This window comes from Myxocyprinus asiaticus, chromosome 3 (assembly GCF_019703515.2).
Source record: "Myxocyprinus asiaticus isolate MX2 ecotype Aquarium Trade chromosome 3, UBuf_Myxa_2, whole genome shotgun sequence".
In the NCBI taxonomy this organism is placed as follows: Eukaryota; Metazoa; Chordata; class Actinopteri; order Cypriniformes; family Catostomidae; genus Myxocyprinus; species Myxocyprinus asiaticus.
The window spans coordinates 48,928,949-48,939,718 of record NC_059346.1 but is presented as its reverse complement, the minus strand read 5'-3'; positions in this window follow the sequence as shown (position 1 = coordinate 48,939,718).

The following is a 10,770-nucleotide window of genomic DNA, read 5'->3' as shown; positions in this document are numbered from 1 at the left end:
TTTTGCGTTGTTGATTATTAAATTAAATAATTATTAAATGAAAAGAAACAATTGCAATTTCTACTAAGTCAGTTTCCCTACTGAAAAAAAAGTCATATCAGTTTAAGGTGGTCAAGCTGGTTTTTGAAACACTGTTTTGGGTTACTGGTGCAAAGTGGACCAGCACTATCGGGCATTGAATACAATGCACAAAACAACTTCTTTCAGTCCAGAGCTCCTTGTTTCAGCCAATGAGGGATTCAACACTCAACACCCTGACATGAAAATGTAATCTTATATCAGAAATATCCAGATTCTAACTGTTGCATATGTTTAGCCTAATAGTTTGATGATTAATAATCTTAATCATCAAAACAAATCTAAATTGTTTAAAAAATAATAATAATAATTGCTGGTGGATTTTCCTTGTTCAATGATCATATTTCCACTAAGATTGGGTCAAAATTACAAAGACTCTTGTGGCAGTTACAATAGCTGTTACATGATTTTCACCTTCTATTTAAAGGATAAATGATCATGAATCATGTTGGTCCCTTCCTGATGTCCTTTTGCTTAACCCATTCTATATATATAAAGCATTTATATTATTATTTACAAATTAATATTGTATATTTTAGAATTTTATTGCACTCCAATAACCACATTAAATGTCATAACAGGGTGGACATGCTTCAGTATTCTTTTCCCTTAACCAGTATGACTTTTGAAAGGTTTAACATGCCTTTTTTATTGATGAAACAAGTGTCATCAAAATATGCTGACAAACATGTCCTTTAATTTTTCAGTCATAAAACAGATTTAAAATAGTCAAGACCCCCATTAAATAGGCATCATTCTATAGCCTAACCCTTTATGAAATAGTATGAAATGGTTTGACTTCATATTGTTTTACACTTTTTTTCGAAAATATATCTGCATTTGTCAAATGCCTGAAAATAAAAATAAAAAACTTTCAGCTGGTACACCAATTCTGACACTTTTTTATTTTCTCAGAACAAGCACTGTTGCAAGGCTTAACAAGTGTGCAAAAAAGCTAAACAAGATAAAAATTAGTCATTTAAATTTTTTATTTTTTATGTTTGTCCCTTGATTTCATATCATTGGTTTTATCAATGTTGGGAAAAAAAAAAAAAAAGTTTTAGAAAAGAAAATCAAAGTTCAGAGGAAGAAGATGCTCAAAAATGCACATAATGATTTTCCAACCATGTTGAATAAGTTATATTTTAAGTTTATATTCTAACATGGTTAATTTAAATATGTCCTTGTTTAAGTGACAGATTTTTATTGGGGGGAAAAATTATGGTATGATTTATTGATTTTAGTCTGATCAATTATGTATATCTTGCGATGCTATTGACAGCATCTTAGAAAATTAATCTTTTAAAAGAATTTGTCACTGGTGTTACAACTCTTGCTTTAAAATTAAAGAACAACAGTCAAGTTGTCTTTATGAATACAAATAATGTCAAGGTGTTAAAAAAAAATGTTTACCCTCAACTTTTATGGGCAAAAACTGAACTGAAATAGACATTTTAAAATGTTAAAAAAGTCGGAAAGTCAAATTTTTTTGAGAATGACTGAAACACACACACACACACACAAAAGTTTCCTTTCTCACCATTCTGAATTGAAAAGATGTGGGAATTGATGTTTTAAAAGATACTTAAAGCTACACTATGTAATTTTTCTTTTTTTGTAAAAATAAATAAATAAAAATATTATTAATAAGAGAGTGCAACAAAAATCCATCATCCAAACCATGTATTTACTTTACCCCAATACACTTGCGCGTGTGTGGTGTGGGAGTAGTGTGAAGCTGAAAGTTTGTTGTCACAACGAAGGAGAAAAAATGACCATGGATCATTCAAAACAGCAAACCTCCGGGGAATCACTTTGTAAAAACAAAGAAACCTGGAACAGAGCAGAGTCTACAAGCAAAAAGTCCTAGGCTTGCCAAGTCTTGAATGATGTTGACCACTGGTTGGTAACAATGACAATCTATAAATTATTTATTACCATGGTCTATTTGGCCAGAATATCCTGCAGTTATAAAAGCTTTACAATGTTTGATCTTATCAGACTAGCAATCATTGTATCTAATGTTAACAAACGTTGCCTTACTTTTGTAACGTCATTTATTTCAAAACATCAACATTTCCATTAAGTCAAAACAACAGCATAAGATATGGCACTTATCTGCTCAGATGACATGTTTTTGGATATCCATCTTTTCCTTTCTTTCGTCATTTATTTGTCCATTGGCTCTGATAAGATGTCCTGTATTAATGTGTACACCGGTGCCTCAAAGCACTTTCATCCACGCAGAGGAGCAGAGCTGAAGCACAACCAAAACAATGTTCTTCCGCAAGACGCATGCAGTTTTATTTTTTAAAAATGTTATATTTTTTTTTTTTTTGCAATAAATTTTTATTTTTTATTCCTACAAAACATATACACACACAAAAAAAATTATTAAAACACACACACACATATATATATATATATATATATATATATATATATATATATATATATATATATATATGTGTGTGTGTGTATGTATGTATGGAATCATTCAAATATTTAAACCCAAACATCCACCCCTCCCCCTCCCCCTCCCAATCCCCAACCCCCAACAAACATCCCTGTGGTCACATAAATGTATATACACATGATTATAGACAATAAAAAGATTAAAAATAAATAAATGAAATACAAAATATAATAATAATAATTACATGACAAGTAATGTCAGGTATCCGCCCCATTTCTCCATAAACAAATTAAATTTTCCTAGTCTTCTAAATGACCCTTCTTCAAAGGCCGCCACCCTCCCCATCTCCGAGCACCACTCATGAAATGAGGGCGCTCCAGCCGACCTCCAACCCCTTAAAAGAACCTGTCTGTCAATCATGATGCTAGTTAGGACCTAGAACTCTTTATGTGCCTATTCTCAATGTCGATGACCGCCCCATTGCCCAAAATACAGAGTCTGGAGCAAAATGAAAGCCGAGTGCCCAAAACATCACATACAAGACTCTGAACCTTCAACCAAAACTCCTGGATCTTAACACACCACCAAAAGACATGGGTTATGTCTCCATCCTCTGATTGGCATCGCCAGCAGGTGGGTGTGTCTTTAAGATCAAGCTTATACAATCTAGAGGGGGTCCAATAAAATCTTGTATGTAAAATCTTGAATTGCATAAGGCGCACCCTTGCGTCTCTAGATGCAGATTTGACATTTTTTAGAATCCTAGCCCACTCTCCCTCCTCCAATACCAAGTTTAAATCTTTCTCCCATAATCTCTTGAGAGAGGTTGAAGCTCCGTCCCCCAGACTCTGAATTAGCAGAGAGTATTACACTGATGCCTCATGACCTTTTCCAAAAGCAGGAATCACCATTCCCAGAGTATCCTCACACCTGTAAATATCTAAAGAGACCTTGGAATCCCAAAATGTTGAACCAGATTTTCAAAGGATCTTAACACTCCACTCTCATATAGGTCACTGAGTGTAGTAACCCCCCTCACAATCCTCTCTGACAAGCAAAAAGGGGACTTATTAAAACATAATTTGGGGTTAAGCCATAAGCTCGAGGCGACATTTAAATAAATGTCAGAATTAAACACTGGACACTTTTGTCCATACCGAGTGTAAATGCGAGATAACAGGATGTAACTTAACCTCTCCGATTAGTTTGATAGAAAGGCTCTGCAATGGCGAGATAGGGGCAAGAGCTTCCTGTTCAATATAAAACCAGGAAGGGGCTCTCTCAGTTGGAAGCAACCAATGAGCCAAATGTCTGTGACCGAACGCATAATAATAAAACAAACTCTTGGGTAGGCCTAGCCCACCTTTGTCAATTGGCCTATGTAATTTGTTGAAATGCAATCTGGGACGTTTACCATTCCAAATAAAGTTCTTCGCTATGCTATCAGATTGCTTGAAATAAGAGAGGGGGACATCTACAGGGAGAGATTGTAGCAGGTAGTTGAATTTTGTAATACAATTCATTTTAATTACATTAACCATCCCAATCATCAATAAATGTAATTCTCTGAGGCCATCAGACGACATTCGGTGCTTAAGCTCTGCCTCTGCACTTTTAATATTCCATTCCAACTCCATGAGTTCTCATGCTTTGGATTTTTTGATGAATGAGGCATACTGTATGATCCGACCCCTAAGAACCGCCTTAAGTGCCTCCCAAGTCACACCCACAGAGGATACTGATGACCAGTTGGTCTCCATATAAACATTGATTTCAGTCTTTAACATTTGTTGGAAATCAGGATTTTGCAAAAGGGATACATTAAAGTGCCAACTATATGATTTATTTTTCTCTGTATATGGCAACACCTCTAAACTCTCCAGGGCATGATCTGAGACTAAAATCTTTCCAATTGAGCAATCAACAACAGATGAAATGAGGGACTTGGATATAAAAAAAAATCTATTCTAGAATAAATCTAATGTATAGTACCTACCAGATGGGTTCAAAAGTTGCCAAATATCTGCAAAACCATCCTGTGAAGCGTCAATGTTGCTCTAGGGGGCTTACACACTTTTGCTTCACTATGATCAAGGACTGAGTCCATCAATAGATTAAAGTCTCCTCCCAATATTATACCATGAGGGGTGCCAGCGGCTTGCAACATCCCTTCAAGATCTATAAAAAAGCCCTGATCATCAGCATTAGGTGTGTAAATATTAGCCAAAATCAACCTTTGCCCCTGAATTTCTCCTAAAACAATAATGACTCTTCCTAATTTATCTTTAATCTGTTTGAGACATTTGAATTGTAGATGTTTATTTATCAGTATAATGACTCCCCTGCTCTTACTTGAGCCAGCACTAAAGAAAACATGTCCACCCCATATCTTCCCAAATTGTTCGGCTTCCTGTGAGGAGAGATGCGTTTCTTGAAGAAACACTATATCATATTTCTTACATTTAAGAAAAGAAATAACCTTCCATCTTTTTATGGGGTGCCCCAACCGTTTCACATTCCATGTGGAGAGAGATAACCTACTCATGATAACATTTGACATTTTGATATAATAGAAAAAATAAACTGTTTTTCAAAAATAAGATTATACAGACCACATTCCCCATTAGTGCAACAATAAAACCCCAAACAAAACAAACAGAAAAAAGAAAAACGTGCGCATTAACCCTACGACAGCGCCAACCAGCGTCAATCCCTCTAAACTCAAAGAGTCCGTGTACGCATGCGAGAGCCCCCGCGACAACTTTGCCAACGGATTTCTCAAGTCCGCTGCTTCTGTAAAAATTTTGTGAGGCAAAACTACAGAACAGAAAATACTCCGTAAAACAGACCCCAGCCAACAGGCAGAATAAACACAAAGAACATGTAGATTCATTCACAGAACTGCCTCGAAGGTGTGTTCCTCCACAAAACAAATTCCAGCTGATATAAAGCCGTTCAGTTTCCTCAGACAGACAGACAATTGTTCAGTGAGCTGGCCGTTCATGCGTGCGGCAGATGATGAAATCATTCCAATGTCCCTTAAAAATACTCCACAAAAACAAACTCCAGCCAACAGGAGGCACAAGCACAAAGAGCGAATAGATTCATCCACAACTGTCCCGAAGCAGTGTAATTCCACAAAACAAACTCCAGCCGCTAGGCGGTACCAGCACAAAAAGAAACAAAATAGGCATCCCTGTTCCTCAGATGATCAAGTGTGTATTGAGCGAGTCAAATTCACTCGGAGGCCGTGTAAAAAAAAAATACACCATGACTTACTCAGTCCGTCAACTTTATAAAAGACGTCCTTTATGTGAGCATGTAGATATTTTGTGGTCATCCATAGTGTCCATTCTCAGTCTGGCCGGGAATTTCAGTGTAAAAAATGTAAAAGTTTCTTGAAGGAAGTGTCATTCTACAAAACAAACTCCAGCCGCTAGTATGAGCCAACGCAAAAAGAAACAAAAAATGGCACCCAGCTTCCTCAGACAACCGAGTGTATGTTCAGTGAGTCAAACCACTAATATAAGAAACATCAAATGGCTAACTCACTCCAATGTATTTATAAAGGAGAGTGCCTGTTTTGGACATGTAAATACTTTGCGACCATCCTTCGTTTCTATTCTCAGTTTGGCCAGAAACATCAATGCAAAAGTGATCTTTTAATAGTTGATGTAAAAGTTTCTTAAATTCCTTGAACAGATCGCGTTTCTCTCTTGTCGAATTCCGGGAACAAGAAAATATTGTGATTCTTCCAAGAAAGCTTTCCTTTGCTCCTCGCCTGGCGCAACACGAGATCTTTATCGGATGATCTCAGAAATTTGGCCAGAATTGATCGGGGCCTGTCTTCCTCAGCAGATCCGCAAGCCAGGACTCTGCGAGCTTGCTTGATTTCCAGCCTATGGCCTGTTATGTCGAGCAGACTTGGGAAGAGCTCGTCTAGGAATTTCACCATATCTCTGCCTTCTTCATGCTCAGGAATTCCAACAATCCATATGTTATTCCTTCGGCTCATATTTTCGAGATATTTCAGTTTTTCCAAAATGTGTTGCAGGTCTATTTTGGACACGGGTGGATTAGCGGATAATATCCTTTCCGATGATTCCAAATAATCGATCCATATTTCAACATCTGCTACTCTTGTAACCAACTTTTTTGTTTCCATCGCCGTAATCGATCGACGAATTGCTGATCCTCCAAATCAGCAACAACCTTCGTCAGCATCACCGAGATGTTGGACAGTTGACGCTGAATTTCATCTCCCGATATGCTTTCTAAATCGAGTCCCCGGCTCGCAGGCCCATCAGAGGTTTCAGCTAGAGCACGTAAGTGTCTTTTAATGTCTCCAGAGTCTGAGGATTTTGACTTCTTTGCCATGTTTACCTCAAAGAGCAAATATGTAACTGGGTGTATCAAATCTCACCGGATTATAACATGAAAACAATCAAGAAACTAGCAAAGAACGCAGAGCTTGTCGCTCACACATCTGCCCCTCGCATGGCACCACGTGACCTCCCAATGCAAAAGTTTCTTGAAGGAAGTGTCATTCCACAAATCAAACTCCAGCCGCTAGGTGGAGCCAATGCAAAAAGAAACAAAAAATGGCGCCCAGCTTCCTCAGACAATCGAGTGAATGTTCAGCAAACCACTAATATAAGAAACAGCAAATGGCTTACTTACTCCAATGTATTTATGAAGGAGAGTGCCTGTTTTGGACATGTAAAACATCAATGCAAAATCGATCTTCTGTTGATGCAAGAGTTTCTTACATTCCTTGAACTGATCGTGTTTCTCTCTTGTCAAATTCGCAAAGTCCGGGAACAAGAAAATATTATGATTCTTCCAAGAAAGCTTTCCTTTCACCATATTCCTTTCACCATATCTCTGCCTTCATCATGCTCAGGAATTCCAACAAACCATATATTTTTCCTTCGGCTCATATTTTCAAGATAGTTTTTCCAAGATGTGAAAATGTAATCGAGCGACGTATTACAGCGAGATCCTCCAAGTCGGCAACAACCTTCGTCAGCATCACCGAGATGTTGGACAGTTGACGCTGAATTTCTTCTCCCGACGTGCTTCCCAAATCGAGTCCCTGGTTCGCAGCCTGTTCGGGGGTGTCAGCTTGAGCACGTAAGTGTCTTTTAATGTCTCCAGAGTCTGAGGATTTTGACTTCTTTGCCATGTTTACCTCAAAGAGCAAATATGTAATTGGGTGTATCAAATCTCACCGGATTATAACATGAAAATAATTAAAAAACTAGCAAAGTGCGCAGAGCTCATGATTCACACATCTGCTTCTCGCATGCCGTCACGTGTTCCCCGGAAATTTTTATTTTTATTCACAAAAGTGTCATTCAACTGATCACAATGTATAGTCAGGACATTACTGAAGTAAAAAAAAAAAAAAAAAGAAAAAAAAAACCAGCACCATCACTATTTGAAAAAAGTAATTTTTGATCAAATCTAAACAGGCCCCATTTCCAGCAGCCATCACTCCAACACCTTATCCTTGAGTAATCATGCTAAATTGCTAATTTGGTACTAGAAAATCACTTGCCATTATATCAAACACAGTTGAAAGCTATTTGATTTGTTAAATGAAGCTTAACATTGTGTTTGTTTTTGAGTTGCCACAGTATGCAATAGACTGGCATGTCTTAAGGTCAATATTAGGTCAGAAATGGCAAAAAATAAACAGCTTTCTCTATAAACTCATCAGTCAATCATTGTTTTGAGGAATAAAGGCTATACAATGCTTGAAATTGCCAAAAAAAAAAAGATTTCATACAAATGTGTACACTACATTCTTCAAAGACAAAGGACAACTGGCTCTAACAAGGACAGAAGGAGATGTGGAAGGTCCATATACAACTAAACAAGAGGATAAGTACATCAGAGTCTCTAGTTTGAGAAATAGACGCCTCACATGTCCTCAGCTGACAGCTTCATTGAATTCTACCCGCTCAACACCAGTTTCATGTACAACAGTAATGAGAAGACTCAGGGGTGCAGGCCTTATGGGAAGAATTGTAAAGAAAAAGCCACTTTTGAAACAGAAATACAAAAAGAAAAGGTTAGAGTGGGCAAAGAGACACAGACATTGGACAACAGATAATTGAAAAAGAGTGTTAAGGATTTTAACCCCATTGAGATTTTGTGGGATCAGCTAGACTGTAAGGTGTGTGAGAAGTGCCACATCTATGGTAAGTGCTACAGGAAGTGTGGGGTGAAATGTCACCTGAGTATCTGGACAAACTGACAGCTAGAATACCAAGGATCTGCAAATCTGTCCTTGCTGCACGTGGAGGATTTTTTTATGAGAAATCTTTGAAGTAATTTAAGACGTTCTGAAAATTTTTTTTCAAATTGTAATAGTAATTTTTCATGTTATTAATGTCCTGACTATATATTATGATCAGCTGAATGCCACTTTGGTGAATAAAAGTACCAATTTCTTTCCATAAGAGCAAGATCTGTACATTATTCCAAACTTTTGGCCACCAGTGTATATATATCAGCATTAGACACTGGAAATGTGATTGATTAGCAAATATACAATCATGTCTGAAATGAACGTTCTGATTGGTGGATCAGCTCAGTTGGACTGTCTGTCTTTCCTGTGCCATCAGTTGCACTCCCACCTCCCGCTGCTCTATGCACGTTTAGAGAGAATCTCTTTATCAAATAATAATAATAATAAAAATTCACACAAAGGTGCTGCTGCATCACGTAATTTGATTAAAAAAGTTCCGGGTCAACAGCCTACTAGTTGTACTGGCAGCCATATGTATCATCACTTATTTTAGATAATGATATGTGGGCATACGGCGTATGCCCGCATATGCCCTAGATTACACTACTGGTGTTTGAGTGGAAGGAATCACCCTTGTTCTGAGGGATGATTCCACCTCCCGCACATGCCCATCTGCCTCCTCTGTGTTAAGTTCTGAGGAACTCAGAACTCAGCTCAGGGCTGCGAGGTAGAGATGAATGAATCCAAGGAGGATCTTGCTCTGGCGCAAGCCCCACGATCCCCTTGTTCTTCCCACGTAGCGTCCTCGCCATTGCAGTATGCATGTGATGAACTACGGCCCTCTGTTGGAGAATACGGTCTTGTCACATTTGGGTTCTGACAGCGGAGATGATGCCATGTCCTTCGCAGCTTCAGGCATGGGCGAGTGGTGCACAAAGGATGTCACCCTGCGAGAGTGAGGAACATGCACAGGCCACTGACAGAGAGCTCCTTCATGTCCTCACATGGGTGGTTGAGGAGCTCGGTCTCGAGTGGTCCCCACCAGAGGAGCCAGTTAAGTCTCACCTGGACAAGTGGTTCCTACAGGCCGGTCGTCGCCAGCAGACTGTGGCTGGGAAAACTGCAACATTCTTTCCAGAGGTCCATGCAGAACTCATGAAGACCTGGCACACACCCTACTTGTCTCACGCACAGATTGGAGGAGCTGCAGTGATCATGAAGGTGGACCATGCAGAGGAAATGGGATATCTGAAGACATTATCATAAAATTCAACCAACAATACATGAGATTAAATAGGACGGAATAGAAGAGAGGAGGTAATATTAAGTAGGCTAAGATTTGGACATATGGGACTTAATGCATCCCTGGCTATATTAGGAAAACATGATATAGGCAGATGTGAATGTGGTGAATTAGAAACAGTGGGACATGTAATGTTAAAATGTTGCAAGAGAGTTGTGGATTTGCTGAGGTGGTTGTTGGGGAAAGGAATAGAAGATAGAGTGAATTGCAGGATAATTTTAGAGTTTCTGGGAAAAACAGGGCTGGACCTAAGGATATAATAATGTGTAATATTAATTAAACACTATAGGGATATATAACAATTAATTACACGCATAGAACTGATAAACACCCTGGGTGATGTGACTGGGGCAGGGGAGCTGAACACACAGCAGCCCAGACCACACATTGCAGGGATAAACATACACTACATAATACACAGTATGAGACATAGTAAGTCATCATGTTGGATGCACAATGCACAGTAGGTGGTGGTATGTGCTTATGGCGCCAACATTTCATGATGAGGCATTGATGGTGGTGTGTAATAGTGAGGAGCAGAGACCAAGTGATGAAAACGAAGGGTGTGTGCAAACAAATGATAATGAGTTGCAAGCAAGTAGGTGAAAAATCATGGGTGAATGGAATAATCACTGGGGTTCCATTAGGAGTATCTATAGAGGAACTGAAAGGAAATATAGAGGGAGGGAAGGTAGTGGAAGCAAGACGTCTACAGGT